We start from the raw sequence: 16644 nt of genomic DNA, 5'->3' as shown, positions 1-16644 counted from the left end.
TAAAATTTGCCATTTTCAAATTCACAACTCAGTGGCATTAAGCACATTTACAATGTTGTGTAACCATTATAACCATTTCCAGAACATTTTCATCATCAACAGAAGCTCTGTACTCGTTAAACAATAGCATGCCATTTCCCCCAACCTCGTGTAACCACTAGTCTATTTTCTGTCTCTATGAAATTGCCTATTCTGTGTATGCTTTTAATTCTTTAAACTTGTTAATATTTGTTTTATGGTCCAGAGTATGGTCTATCTTGGTTAATGTCCCGTGTACATTTGGAAAGATTGTGTAATCTGTTGATGTTGGGTAAAATATTATTTTAAAAAAGCTAATATGGTCAACTTAATTGATAGTAGTTTTCTTTTATATCCTACTAATTTGTAATTAAATCCTTCTATTGATTTCTAAGAAGTGTTGATGTCTGCATGTATAAATGCAGATTTCTTTATTTTTCCTTTAGTTCTTTTAGCTTTTGTTTCATGTATTTTGAAGCCCTATTGTTAGGTGCACACACATTTAGGATTGTTACATCTTTAATGTGTTACATATTTTAATTATGCAATGTTCCACTTTATTCATAATAATGCAGGTTGAGCATTCCTAATCTGAAAATCTGAAATTCGAAGTGCTCCAAAATCTGAAACTTTTGGAGTGCTGACATTACACCACAAATGGAAAATTCCACACTTGACTCCATGGATGGGTTGCAGTCAGAACATAGGAGTACAACCCAGTCTATTCAGAATGCCTCCTCATCCCTAGAGGACCTACTGGCTGGTCTCTTGACTGCTTCTAATGTTTCTTCTCACCTAAAAAAAATAAAATACAGTGTACAGTTACCTTTTAGTCAAAACACAGCATGGTGGGTTGAGATTGAAAGCCTGCCGCTGTTTTTCATGCTGTTGTTGAACAGCTGATCCAAGTATTCTGGTGGTGCTGCTGTGCTGTTTTGTTACCCTGCGCACAGTATTTTTTCGCCATTAGTGATATGTCATATCATTTTCAGTATTAATGATATGTCTTTTTTTTTTTTCTATTAGGTACTCATGTGTGAATAAGCGTAAGAAAATGATTGTTTATTGGTAGCATATGAATTCAGAGTCAGAAATGACAGTGATGCCAAACCACTACAGACCATCCACATGGGTGGCTGCGAGAGGGGCACCTTTGCTTTCTGATGGTTCAGTGTACCCAACTTTGTTTCATGAACAAAATTATTTAAAATATTGTGTTAGGCCAGGCACAGTGGCTCTCGCCTGTAATCCCAGCACTTTGGGAGGCCAAGGCAGGCAGATCACCTGAGGTCAGGAGTTTAAGACCAGCCTGGCCAACATGGAGAAACCCTGTCTCTACTAAAAATACAAAAAATCAGCTGGGCATGATGGTATCTATGTGTAGTCCCACCTACTCGAGAGGCTGAGATGGGAGAATTGCTTGAGTCGAGGAGGCAGAGGTTGCAGTGAGCTGAGATGGCACCACTGCACTTCAGCCTGGGTGATAGAGTGAGACTTAATTTCAAAAAAAAAAAATAAAATAAAATATTGTATTAAATTACCTTCATTCTATGTATATAATGTGTATATGAAACATAAATGAATTTCATGCTTAGATTTGGGTCCCATGCCCAAGATATCTCATTATGTGTATGTGTATATTACAAAATCTGAAAAAAATACAAAATACAAAATCTGAAACATTTCTTGGGCCAAACACTTTGGAGAAGGGATACTCAAACTTTACTTCTTTTTCCAAATCTCCTTTAATATAAGCTATCCAGATTCATGAACTGGAAGTACTCCATCTCACATTCCCCAGTCACATATCTTAATCTAATTTAGTCAGAAACTACAGTGGTTTACATGTTTCTAAAAACAGAACTATTTGACTTGCACAACAAGTGGAAAGCTGTGTAGTGACTGAAATATATAACCTCCAAATACAAGGAATTCTCACATTAGCAAAAGAGAAAAATTTTAGAAATCTTTCTATGGCGGGTAGTGGGAATCGTAGATTGAAGTTTGAAATCCTATACAAAACCCTCTGTTGTGTGTTTTTCCTTGCATTTTGGGACCTCTAGCCTGCTTTCTTGTCTTATACTTCTTGGAAACTAATGTTCTCCCAGCAAACATCAATAGAACTACCAGAGTGACCCCTAATGCCGGAGTACACACACTCCCACTCCCTAAATGCCAACCTAAATTCCTGAGGGAGCCAGGATCAACTGATATCTATTTCTGGACCTCAGGATAGCGCAGAGTTTTGTTAGGGTGTTTTTAGTCCTAACAAGGCAGCGTAAGCCAGCATAGCTTGCTGTGTAATTGGTGTAGGAAATAGTATCCCTTGTTACTTATTCATGACTGTTATTTTCTTTAAAACACACACACATACACACTTTTGTTTATTTATTTTAGAGACAGGGTCTCACTCTGTTGCCCAAGCTGGAGTGCAGTGGTGCCATCACAACTCACTGCAGCCTTGACCTCTCCGGCTCAGGCGTTCCTCCTGCCTTAGCCTCCCCAGGAGCTGGTGCCACCATGCCCGAGTAATTTTGTGTGTGTGTGTGTACAATCCTTCCACCTGAGTCTCCTGTCTAAAAAAACTTAAAAACAAAAACAAACAAACCCAATGCTACAAATCACAAAACAGTCCTTACTGCTAAAGAAAGAGAACGCTGTGTTTGGTGAGATTTGGCAGAAATGTTAACTGATGAAAATGGGGAGTACCTCTTCTGAGTCTCAGATTTCTCTTCTGGCATATGTGGATTATAATGCATCCTGCAGGGAATTGTTCTGAGAAATAAGATAATTGATTGGAAAGAATTTAATACACCTGCAAAATTCTAAGTAAATGTTAGTTGTTAATGTTGCTTTTTATATGCACCAATATGATTTATCACCTTAATAATTTAGTTTTAATTGAAAAAGTTGATATGTTTATTTGGCTTATATTTCTTTCCAATTGCTTGTTTCCTTTATGAAGAGAGGCAGTTGGCATTTCAGTAAATTATTTTTAAAAGTCCTTTATCCTTTATATTTTCTCCTCTGCTTTCTATTTTCGACAAGATGATCAAATCCATCCACGTTATTTTCTATGTAGCCGTGTTTATTTAAAGGTATTTTAAGTACACAAAATATTTCCACGAATATACATGGTACACCTTATCTTTTTTTTTTTTTTTTTTTTTTTTTTTGAGACGGAGTCTCGCTCTGTCACCCAGGCTGAGTGCAGTGGCCGGATCTCAGCTCACTGCAAGCTCCGCCTCCTGGGTTCATGCCATTCTCCGGCCTCAGCCTCCCGAGTAGCTGGGACTACAGGTACCCACCACCTCGCCCGGCTAGTTTTTTGCATTTTTTTTTTTAGTAGAGACGGGGTTTCACCGGGTTAGCCAGGATGGTCTCAATCTCCTGACCTCGTGATCCACCCGTCTCGGCCTCCCAAAGTGCTGGGATTACAGGCTTGAGCCACCGCGCCCGGCCGGTACACCTTATCTTTTAAAGACTAAATTGAAAAGGTAAAAATCTTTGCTCCACTATTTATAACATATATTGCCCCTAGATACCAGTGTTGAAGTGCTCAGAATTCATATCTAATCATCACTGTAGCTCAAGATATATATATATATATTTAGAGTGCAAGCAGTTGAGAAAATCAAATAACTGAAAATCTCCTACACTTCATATTTGCAAGCTACATATATATAGCTGCAGACAAGGCCAGTTGCAGATATAGCCTCACTGTGTAATTCATCTATGCAAAACATAGTTTTAAAGTCTGTATGCACTGGGCGCAGTGACTCATGCCTGTAATCCTAGCACTTTGGGAGGCTGAGGCGGGCAGATTGCCTGAGCTCAGGAGTTCAAGACCAGCCTGAGCAACATGGTGAAACCCTGTCTCTACTAAAATACAAAAAATTAGCCAGGCGTGGCAGCACGTGCCTGTAGTCCCAGCTACTTGGGAGGCTGAGGCAGGAGAATCGCTTGAATCTGGGAGGCAGGGGTTGTAGTGAGCCAAGATCATGCCACTGCACTCTGAGTCCATAATAATAATAAAAAATAATAAAGTCTGCATATAAAGTATACGTGTTTTTTTGAAATATGTGAGGTTGACAAAATAATTAAAATATAACAAATTATATTTTAAGATAATTTATTATCCAGGCTTGGTAGCTCATGCCCAGCACCCTGAGAGGCCAAAGTGGGAGGATTGCTTGCAAATATGAAGTGTAGGAGATTTTCAGTTATTTGATTTTCTCAATTGCTTGCACTCTAAATAGGAGTTTTGCACATTTTGCATTAAACAGGCAATTGGGACAGGAAGAAATACATTCATAGTGACGAAGGATTGGCATTTGTGAAAGATAGAAACACAAAGAAATAAATATATAAGTTTACAAACTATTCATATTTAAAAATATGAGAATTCATATTCCAGTTTCAGAATGGATATCAGTATTCATTATTCAGTTGCTCTCTATTAAAAACTAATGACCATATTTTTAAATTGAAGCACTCCAAAAGATTTAAAATGTTAATTAAAAGAACTTTTTATGTTTTTTGAAGTTAAAAGACAAATATAGGTATTTCACTAAGACATTTATTTTAAACTTCACAACTTGAATAAAACATCAGAGTGACGTGTTGGATGAATATAATCCTAATAGTTAATATTTATAATTCTAATGACTATTTATTATATTTATCAAGATTTAGTAAAGCCTATGTGCCTTGTACAATTCTAGATTTTATCTGATTATCTCATTTTATTTAACATAATCCACTAACATATTTCCATTTTACAGATAAAGATGCTGAGCCTCAGAATATGAATTAACTTGTGCCATGTCAGGAACTAGATATGTGACAGAACATAATTTTAACCTGGGTCTCTGACTTCATAATCTGTGAATACACACAATGTGTTTGTGTGTATTCATGTGTGTGTGAATATACAAGTAAAGAATTTGTATTATTTTTAATTGTATTAAAAGAGGAAGCTAGGAAGGTATTCCCTTCTCTGGTATCAAGTATAAACCACCAAAGACTTATACTTTTAAGGGATTTTCAAAAACATATGGTGTATATATTCACATTGATACCTCATGAGTATATCTATGTTTTTTTGTTTTTTGCCCCCTTGACAGAATATAGTTCTTTTATCTTAATAGAAGTATGTTATTCTTCTACATGAATCCTTCTACAGCATCTATTATAATACATGATAGAAGTATGAAAATTTTTGAAAATCTGAAGCATCTCTGAGTGGCTAAGAAATCAAGCTTAGACATGCTGTAAAGCACCCTAAATGACTCACAAATAGCAGTTTTAAATTCCTTTTGACATTTTAACATTTCATTTATTTTTTTTTAACCGACCTGGAAGATTGGAATTATTTCATTTATTTTAAGGAATAGGGTCTTCCTATATTGCCCGGGATGGAATGAAGTAGCTATTCACAGGCATGATCATTGCTGTCTACACCCTTGAACTCCTGGGCTCAAATGATCCTACTGCTTCAGCCTCTGGGTAGCTGGGACTACAGGTGCATGCTATGGTGCCCATTAATATTTTATTTTTATTAAAACTATACATTTATCTAATTTTTAAAGTCAAATAGCTTTACGGGGCTTAAATAGAAAATGGTAGTCTTTAGATTCATCCTAGAGTAGCCCTGATAATGTGCCTCTCATTTCTCCAACAGCAGGGAACATAATTGACAGTTGACTGTGGGCTCTGAAATCCATTGCTGCCATGCACACTGGGGCCATGCTTCCTACAGGCTGCTCCTAACTAAAAACTGAGTATAACAGACATACTAAGGAAGGCTCATGCCTGGAAGACAGGGCTCCTCTGGCCAAGAGCTTTAGTTCAAGGATTTTGCAATGTGCTTGCTGACCTTTCTTTAGATTTTGATTACAGGCTATGAAACTCCTCTCCTTCACTCACATAGACATGCACAGATGTCTGATGGCTCTCCAGGCCTCCCTCAGCTTCCTCTCCATGTTCTCTCACATCTAATTCATTCTTGGCATATGCTTCTTAAAGCACCTAGATTAATACACACCCTGCACATAATTTTTGGTTAGCAATATATAGTATTTAAACTGTGTTAATTATTCACATCTAATTTATGGTGTATTATGATTGCATTTTTCATAATTTTTTGTGTTTCTTCTAGTTAATTATTGCCTTGCTTATTTGTTTAATTTTCTTTTACCTATATTATTTCTTCCCTGATAAATTCACACACATTGACTTATCTATCAATTTCACCTTTCCCTTGGAGACATCCCTTTTTAAGCCTGCTATCCACCTACTTCCATTTGGACTAATTTCCATTATGCCTAGTGAACTCTAATCATCAACTGCCCAGTGATTTTCTTTGTCTCTTTTCTATGAAACTTGTATGATGGAAAACATCTTTACTTTCCTCTTCTTCCACTTGACTGTTGCTTTGGCTGGGTATGAAATGTTAATTTAGAAGTAATTCTCCCTAAGATTTTTGAGGGCATTGCTCCATTGTCTTTTACCATCCCAGGTTACTATTGAGAAGTCCAGTGCTATTCTGATTTTTTTTGAGACGGAGTTTCAATCTTGTTGCCCAGGCTGGAGTGCAATGGCATGATCTCGGCTCACAGAAACCTCCACCTCGCAGGTTGGCCAGGCTGGTCTCAAACTCCTGACCTCAAGTGAGCCACCCACCTCGGCCTCCCGTAGTGCTGGGATCACAGGCATGAGCCACTGCGCCCAGCCCTGTTCTGATTCTTGACACTTTTGTTTTTTAATTCTCTGGAAGGTTTTAGGATTTTTTTTTCTTTGTCCTCATTGTTTTAAAATTTAACGAGGCTGTCCCTTGATCTAGATGTTTTGCTTCCTTTATAGTGGCCCATTGGCCTTCTTAATATTGTGTTTTGCTTTTTGTTTAATAGACTTTATATTTTAGAGCAGTTTTACTTTTTTTTTTTTTAGATGGAGTCTCCCTCTGTCGTCCAGGCTGGAGTGCAGTGGTGCAATCTCGGCTCACTGCAACCTCTGCCTCCCAGGTTCAAGCAATTCTCCTGCTTCAGCCTCCCCAGTAGCTGGGATTACAGGCATGTGCCACCATGCCTGGCTTCTTTTTTTTTTTTTTTTTGTATTTTTAGTAGAGATGGTGTTTCACCATATGGACCAGGCTGGTCTCGAACTCCTGACCTTGTGATCTGCCCGCGTCGGCCTCCCAAAGTGCTGGGATTACAGGCATGAGCCACCACACCCAGCCAGAACAGTTTTATATTCGCAACAAAATTGAGCAAAAAGTACAGAGGGTTCCCTTGTACCCTTCCCACTCCCCAACATACACAGCCTCCCCCACTATTAACATTCCACACCAGAATGGCACATTTGTTGCAATCAATGAACATACACTTACACATCATCAGCCAGAGTTTACATTAAGGTTCATTCAATGTTTTATGTTCTATAGAATTTTTTTAGTATCATACAGAATAATTTCACTGCCCCATAAATCTTCTGTACTCTGCCTATTTATTATCCCCTCCCCACAAACCCTTGGCAACCATCAATCTGTTTTACTATCTCCATAGTTTTACCTTTTCCAGGATGTCATATAATTGAAATAAAAAAGTATGTAGCCTTTTTAGATTGATGGCTTCTTTCACTTAGTAATATGCATTTAAGTTTCCTCTATATATAGATACACACACACATATATGTATACATACACATATACATATATGTATACATACACACATATATACACATATATGTATACATACACATATACATATGTATGCATACATATATAGACATATATATTTATATTTTATACATATATATAAAAACATATATTTATATATATATAAAAACACCAGCCTGGGCAACATGGTGAAACCCCATCTCTATTAGAAAAATACGAAAATTGGCCGGGCGCGGTGGCTCAAGCCTGTAATCCCAGCACTTTGGGAGGCCGAGACGGGTGGATCACGAGGTCAGGAGATCGAGACCATCCTGGCTAACCCGGTGAAACCCCGTCTCTACTAAAAAAATACAAAAAAACTAGCCGGGCGCGGTGGCGGGCACCTGTAGTCCCAGCTACTCGGGAGGCTGAGGCAGGAGAATGGCGTGAACCCGGGAGGCGGAGCTTGCAGTGAGCCACTGCATTCCAGCTTGGGGGACAGAGCGAGACTCCGTCTCAAAAAAAAGAAAAATACGAAAATTAACCGGGCGTGGTGGTGCTCACCTGTAGTCCCAGCTACTCCGGAGGCTGAGGTGGGAGGATGGCCTGAGCCTAGGAGGTGGAGGTTGCGGTGAGCAGTGATCATGCTACTGCACTCCAGCCTTGGTGATAGAGTGAGACCCTGTCTCAAAAATCAAAGAAACACTGAATGGATACCTCACCAAAGAAGACATGCAGATGGCAAATAAACATATTAAAAGGTGCCAACATCATGTGTTATTAGGAAAATGAAAATTAAAACAACAGCAAGATACCTCTATACACCTATATACATATATATATATATATATATTTTTTTTTTTTTTTTTTTTTGAGATGGAGTTTTGCTCTTGTTGCCCAGGCTGGAGTGCCATGGCTCCATCTCGGCTCACCGCAACCTCTGCCTCCTGGGTTCAAGCGATTCTCCTGCCTCAGTCTCCCGAGTAACTGGGATTACAGGCATACACCACCAAGCCCGACTAATTTTGTATTTTTAGTAGAGGTGGGGTTTTTCCATGTTGGTCAGGCTGATCTCAAACTCCTGACCTCAGGTGATCCACCTGCCTCAGCCTTTCAGAGTGCTGGGATTACAGGCGGGAGCCACCATGCCCGGCCTCCTCTATTTTTTGTTTGTTTTTGTTTTTCGATAGTTGATTTCCCTTTTTTTTTTTTTTTTTTTGAGACAGAGTCTGGCTCTGTCGCCCGGGCTGGAGTGCAGTGGCCGGATCTCAGCTCACTGCAAGCTCCGCCTCCCGGGTTTACGCCATTCTCCTGCCTCAGCCTCCCGAGTAGCTGGGACTACAGGCGCCCGCCGCCTCGCCCGGCTAGTTTTTTTGTATTTTTTAGTAGAGACGGGGTTTCACCGTGTTAGCCAGGATGGTCTCGATCTCCTGACCTCGTGATCCGCCCGTCTCGGCCTCCCAAAGTGCTGGGATTACAGGCTTGAGCCACCACGCCCGGCTGAAGAAATGTATTATGAGGAATTGGCTTATGTGATGATGGGCACTGAGAAGCCCCATGATCTGCCATCTACCAGCTGAAAACCCAGGAGAGGCAGTGGTGTAGTTCAAAGATCCTGAGTGCCAGTAAGATGATGGTGTAGATTCCAGACCAGATTCAAAGGCCTGAGAATCAGGAGCACTGATGGCAGGGGAAGATAAATGTCCTAGCCTAAGCAGTCAGTCAGAGAGTGAATTCAACCTTCCACCACAATTTTGTTGTATTCAAGTCCTCAAGATTAGCTGATGCCCACCCAAAATGGGGAAGGCCTTCTGCTTTGTTGAGTCCACTTATTCCAATGCTAATCTCTCCAGATATACCCTCTACACACCCAGAAATAATGCTTGACCAGCTACCTGGGCATCTTGTATCCCGGTCAAGCCATCATATAAAATTAACCATCCCACCTTCCTTTAAGGTATGAATAGATTAGGGAGAGAGCATCCTTTTAGGCCAATAAGCCATCACAACATCATAAGAGAGCAGTCTGGATGAGATGCTGTGCACCGTGTGTAGGAAGAAACATCACAATTTTGTGTCATCTAAAAATTGAGGGCTAAATAGGAATCTAAAGTAGGAAGGTATAGGTAAAAGGTTGGCTAAAAGAAGTTTACTTGAATAAACAATGGGTGGAAATACAGGGAGATATAAAGAACATGGTGTGTTTGAGGAAGGGCAACTAATTTTAGCATGAACTATTGCAGTGCAGTTTTCTTTATTCATCTGCATGTGTAAATGATGAGAAAAACTAAACCAAAGTCACTTCATCCCTTAGTATTTATTGAATGCCTAGTCTATGTCATACTCTGCTAAATTCTCAGGCTGCAATGATGAGTAGAATGAGGTCCAGTCTCCGTTCCTATTTAGCTAAATAGTCAACATCAATTGCTGAAGGCCCAATATAGATGGCATATGTAGAATAAAATAGCATCCAATTATCAAGGTAGGCCAAGTAAGTTCTTATGATGAAAACACATGAGGCAGACATTCCAGGTAAATTTTTTTCAGCACATTATTTGTTTACTTCTCATCACAAGTAACCTTGGCATCTGCTCTGTGCTCAGGGAATGCAAACTAATATTAGCCACATCAGGCCAGGCACGGTGGCTCACACCTGTGATCCCAGCAGTCTGGGAGGCCGAGGCGGGCAGATCACAAGGTCAGGAGATTGAGACCATCCTGGTTAACACAGTGAAACCCCGTCTCTACTAAAAAATACAAAAAATTAGCCGAGCGTGGTGGCAGGCGCCTGTAGTCCCAGCTACTCGGGAGGCTGAGGCAGGAGAATGGCATGAACCCGGGAGGCAGAGCTTGCAGTGAGTGGAGATCACACCACTGCGCTCCAGCCTGGGCCACAGAGCAAGACTCCATCTCAAAAAAAAAAAAAAAAAATTAGCCACATCAGCACACAGAAATGAAAGGCAGAAGGAAGGAAGAAAAAAAGGAAGGAAGGCAAAACTGCTGCCCCCAAAGGATATTAAAAATATTTTTATTCGGCTGGGCACAGCGGCTCACACCTGTAATCCCAGCACTTTGGGAGGCTGAGGCGGGCGGATCATGAGGTCTGGAATCGAGACCATCCTGGCTAACATGGTGAAACCCCGTCTCCACTAAAAATACAAAAAATTAGCCGGCTGTGGTGGTGGGTGCCTGTAGTCCCAGCTACTCAGGAGGCTGAGGCAGGAGAATGGCGTGAACCCAGGAGGTGGAGCTTGCAGTGAGCCGAGATCGCGCCACTGCAGTCCAGCCTGGGTGAAAAGTGAGACTCCGTCTCAAAAAAAAAAAAAAAAAAAAAAGTATTCTACCTCCTCTTTCTGTATTACCCATTTTTATTAGTCCATTATATTTAGCTTAGTTATACTGGCCTAGAGGGATACTGAAGAGGCTGTTATATCACAGCACTTTCTCTTCTATCTGTACAGACCTGCATTCATGGAAGGGGGATTTCTTATGGAAAGTTATTTGTAATGCAGCTAAGTCATCCTAAAATAAACAAATCTGGAAGACTAAGGGGCTGACGATGACCTGTTACTAAAGAATCGCTGTTATCTGAGCATTGTATGTGCGTTTCAAATAACTCGCAGGAGTTTGTATAGCTTTTGTTTTTTGTTTTTGTTGTTGTTGCTGTTTAGAGACAGGGTGTCACTATATTGCCCAGGCTGGTCTCGACCTCCTGGGCTCAAGTGATCCTCCACCTCCCAAAGTGCTGGGATTGTAGGCATGAGCCACCACGTCCGGCCTTATAGAGCATTTTTAAAGGGAGAAGAGGGAGAAGAGTTTGATACTTTCTGTCCTCATCTCAGTCAGATGCCTTTTTTTTTTTTTGTCCAATGTATTCTTCCTCAAAAGGGCAGAATCCAAGTCAGATGCAGTGCGAGCGAAGGGGTTAGTCTGTTTTATAAACTGTTAGAGAGATTTAAAAAATAGGCAATCTAATTGACTCATACATGGCTCACAGCCACATAAATGCTTGCAAAATTGCTTCCTGCACAGTAATAGTGACCACAGAGAAGCAGAAGTAAAATGGAAGCAAGCGAGATGACAGCTCTTAGGAAATCTTTAGCAGGACTTTCAAACTTTTGTTAAACCTTTTGTTTAACCTTGTGGAGAACTCTCCTTTGGAAAATTAAGTGTACTTTCAACAAGCATACTGCAAGTCAAAATTCACATAATTCGCCTACAAAATAAGACCTCATTGGTAGCAAATTTCATTTCTAGAAATATATTGTCTTTCAGAACCAACAGAGAAGCAATTTTTTTTTCAAGAAGGACTGCGGCTACATTGTTACTAGGAGATTTGTAATCTGCTTTAAACATGTTACTAAGAAAGAAGTTGACGTAACTACTAAGTTTGCTATTTACATTTAATTAAGGGCATTACTTAAAATGTATTTTTGCATTTGGGCTATTAACAATGTGCACATTTATAACTTTCCTCATATTCACTTTTTTTTTTTTTGAGACGGAGTCTTGCTCTGTCGCCCAGGCTGGAGTGCAGTGGCCAGATCTCAGCTCACTGCAAGCTCCCCCTCCCGGGTTCACGCCATTCTCCTGCCTCAGCCTCCCGAGCAGCTGGGACTACAGGCGCCCGCCACCTCGCCCGGCTAGTTTTTTTGTATTTTTTAGTAGAGACGGGGTTTCACTGGGTTAGCCAGGATGGTCTCGATCTCCTGACCTTGTGATCCGCCCGTCTCGGCCTCCCAAAGTGCTGGGATTACAGGCTTGAGCCACCGCGCCGGGCCCCCCTCATATTCACTTTTAACAAAATCTTTCTTTTGCTATCTTCTTCAAGACTCCCTGCCCTTGTATTGATTAGCTTTACCTGTAATTTATTTCCTGGTGTCTCCTTATACTTTGCTGAAACATGCACCATGCATAATTTGTTTTTTTGGTCTCTTGCCAATCAAACGCCAAAAAAAAAGCATATCTCATCTGTTTGTACTTTCCTTTTACTACTTAATTAAAAGTAATCGGTTGAAATATTATACTGAAATTAATCTCTAAATTCATGGTTGGTTACCAACTTAGAGGTAGGATATAATTTTTTCTATGTAAGACTTCATTCTAAAAGCCTGAGTTGCAATAACAATAACAATGGCCAGGCGTGGTGGCTCACGCCTCTAATCCCAGCACCTTGGGAGGCTGAAGTGGGCGAATCACAAGGTCAGGAGATCAAGACCATCCTGGCTAACACAGTGAAGCCCCATCTCTACTAAAAATACAAAAATTAGCCAGGCGTGGCGGCAGGTGCCTGTAGTCCCAGCTGCTGGGGAGGCTGAGGCAGGAGAATGGCGTGAACCCGGGAGGCAGAGCTTGCAGTGAGCCAAGATTGGGCCACTGCACTCCAGCCTGGGCGACAGAGTGAGACTCCATCTCAAAAATAAATAAATAAATAACAATATAGTTGCACAATGTATAAACAATTATCTCCTGAGTGGCTGGGCATGGTGGCTCACACCTGTAATCGCAGCACTTTGGGAGGCCGAGGCAGATGGATCATGAGGTCAGGAGATCAGGAGATCGAGACTATCCTAGCTAACACACTGAAACCCCATCTCTACTAAAAATACAAAAAAATTAGCCAGGTATGGTGGTGCACACCTGTAGTCCCAGCTACTCGGGAGGCTGAGGCAGGAGACTGGCATGAACCCGGGAGGTGGAGCTTGCAATGAGCTGAGATTGAGCCACTGCACTCCAGCCTGGGTGACAGAGCGAGACTCTGTCTAAAAAACAATTATCTCCTGAGTTACAAAAGCATTTTTCAGGCATCCACTTGAACTTTTATAATTTATTTCATTACTCTCCTTATTGGCTTGCAAATAATAATTTATAAGAATTTTATGTATCACCATTTTGAGTCAAAATGAAAGCCTGAATTTCCTTTAGAAACTAAGAAAAACTAATTTATTATGAAAGTGATTTTGTTTTTGTTGTTTTATTTAATTTTTTGAGACAAGTTCTCACTCTGTCACTCAGGCTAGAGTGCAGTGACACAATCTTAGCTCTCTGCAACCTCTGCCCCCCAGGCTCAATCAATCCTCCTACCTCAGCCCCTTGATTAGCTAGGACCACAGGCGTGTACCACCATGCCCAGATTTTTTTTTTTTTTTTGTATTTTTAGTAGAGATCGGTTCTCACCATGTTGCCCAGGCTGGTCTCAGACTCCTGAACTCAAGTTATCTGCCTGCCTCAGCCTCCCAAAGTGCTGGGATTACAGGCGTGAGCCACGGCGCCCTGCCAGTGATTTTATTTTTGGTCTTTTGTGGTTTTCTTATGAAACTTTAAAACATTTTATATATATGTTTATGTGACTACTAAATTGACATCAACTGATAAAAGAGTAGAACCATTCTAAGAGAATAAAAGTTTGATTTAAGTCCTGTATTTAAGTTATTTTAATTCCATCATTAAAACTATATGTGTGTGTATGTGTGTGTATATAAACACACATACAAAGCAGGAGAAAAATATTCATTCTCAATATACTCTATTTCTTATTTAGAAGATGGATTCTCAGCCGGGTGGAGTGGCTCACACCTATAACCCAACATTTTGGGAGGCCGAGGTGGGCAGATTGCTTGAGGCCAGGAGTTTGAGACCATCTTGGACAACATGACAAAACCCTGTCTCTACCAAAAAAAAAAAAAAGAAAAAAACACACACACACAAAAATGGCCGGGTGCAGTGGTTCACGCCTGTAATCCCAGCACTTTGGCAGGTCAAGGCAGGTGGATCATCTGAGATCAGGCATTTGAGACCAGCCTGGCTAACATAATGAAATTCCGCCTCTGCTAAAAATACAGAAAATTAGCCAGGCTTGGTGGTCCATGCCCGTAGTCCCAGCTACTCGGGAGGCTGAGGCAGGAGAATTGCTTGAACTCAGGAGGCACAGGTTGCAGTGAGCCAAGACCATGCCACTGCCCTCTAACCTGGGCGACAGAGTGAGACTCTGTCTCAAAACAAACAAACCAACACACAAAAATTAGCTGCCCTTCGTGGCACACCCCTATAATGCCAGCTACTTAGGTGGCTAAGGTGTGAATCACTTGAACCCAGGGGGCGGAGGTTGCAGTGAGCTGAGATCGCACCACTGTACTTCAGCCTGGGGTGACTGAGTGAGACCCTGTCTCAAAACAAACAAACAAAACCCAAAAAAAACCCAAGATGGATGGATTATCTTTTAGGAGAAATCTTTTTTTGAATAATGTTTATTGAGAATCTATTGAAAAGTCTTAGCCGCTGATATACTTTGGATATGTGTCCCCTCTAAAACTTGTGTTGAATTGTAATCCCCAGTGTTGGAGGTGGGTCCTGGTGGGATGGGAGGTGATTCAATCATGGTGGTGGATTTCTCACGAATGAATTAGTTCTATCATCTTGGTGCCGTCCTCACGATAGTGAGTGAGCCCTCATGAGATCTGACTGTTTAAAAGTGTGTGGCGCTTCCCCCTGAACTCTCTCTCTCTTGCTCCTGCTTTCACCATGTAAGGTACCTTCTCCTGTTTTGCCTTGTCCCATGAGTAAAAGCTCCCTGAGGCCTCCCCAGAAGTCAAGCAGATGCTGGTGCTATGCTTGTACAGCCTGCAGAACTCTAAGCCAATTAAACCTATTTTCTTTATAATTTATCCAGTCTCAAGTCTTTCTTCATAGCAGTGCAAGAATGGCCTAACACATCCCCCAACTGACAACAGTAAAATTCCCAGTTCATCTAGCTCCCTGAGGACATATCTGATCTAATATTGAATTTGTCAGCCCTGAATTGAAATTCAACATTTGCTTGTGGATGCCTACGATTTTTGCACATCTCTAGAATTATAGAAAAACCATTGTGATTCACTATGCTTTGAATAATTCCTAGCACACAGTAAATAAATGTGGGAAAAAATGGAGAAAGGGAGATATAGAGAGAGGAAAGTATTTTTAAAAAAATAAGTCAGGGTATAAATCCTCTCGAATTCCTGTCCTGAACTAGAAAATTTTCCCTCTATTATGCCATAGTGCAGGATGCTTGCTATCCCAAACTGGGTTCCAATAATTTGAGATTTCCTATGGGTCTCATGAGATATTTTAGACATTTTCCAGATCAAAAATATTCTCAATCTTCTCATAGAATTTAGGGATTACAATGAAAATATATGGAAAAAGAGAAGCTACAACCTTCAAATCACTACCCAGATATGTCCTGCCCTCTTCCCCATAGTCTTTGTGGCTTAAAACACAGGAACATGCGAGGTCAAATGAAGTTTTGGGAAAAGACTGCACTTTTTAACCCAAAGAAGGGCAGCAGGGAGCAGAGCCATAGGTCATGGTTTTAGCCACTGCCACTGAATTTTCAATCCTGCCATTAAGAGAGCCAACAAATACAGAAAGAGACCTATTTCTAGCCTATCTAGATGAAGAATAGATGAGTACATTTAACTCCCACTTTGCTGTCCTGCAGCCCCCAAGCCACTGGCTCCTTGGCGGAAAAATTCGCCTTCCCCTCTACTTCCAGATTTACATATATAGGTGTAGCTTTACTCTGGAGTAGAAAGGCTGTCACTCAAGTTCTGTGGAAAGGATAAACCCTTTACCTGTGTTGACAGAACTCCACAGGGCAGGCCAGGCAAATGAATATGCTTGTTGCTAGGATACCAGGCTGTTTCCATGACAGCAGGCCACTGCTGTTTGCTGCTCTCTTGACCACTAGCACACACACCTGTTCGTTAAGAAATATGCTTGTTTCCCTTCATTATAAGGCAAATATTTAGTAGAAAATAACACAACTACATGGCTGCAACTTCTCTAGCTTTCCAGAAGAAATATAATGCATCAATTACAATTTGATGTGTGGAAAGGGAATTCACATATCCATGTGAAACCCAAGTCTTCATATGCAATAAAATGTTTTATATGATTGACTGATTCATTGTTACATTTATAGCCCATCG

The 16644-nt window shown here is 40.7% G+C and overlaps 1 long non-coding RNA gene across 1 annotated transcript; it reads right to left on the bottom strand.

The window, feature by feature from the left end:
• Positions 1–595: 595 nt before the first annotated feature.
• LOC126941302 (uncharacterized) lies at positions 596–16392 on the bottom strand. Its single transcript, XR_007721242.1, has 3 exons — positions 16288–16392; positions 8240–8357; positions 596–813 (listed from the first exon to the last, which is right to left on the bottom strand). It is a non-coding gene; the product is annotated as an uncharacterized LOC126941302 (long non-coding RNA).
• Positions 16393–16644: the final 252 nt, after the last annotated feature.

Source organism: Macaca thibetana, chromosome 18 (assembly GCF_024542745.1).
Source record: "Macaca thibetana thibetana isolate TM-01 chromosome 18, ASM2454274v1, whole genome shotgun sequence".
Taxonomy (NCBI): Eukaryota; Metazoa; Chordata; class Mammalia; order Primates; family Cercopithecidae; genus Macaca; species Macaca thibetana.
The sequence above is the reverse complement of the archived record's forward strand: the minus strand, read 5'-3'. Positions and strand labels throughout refer to the sequence as shown.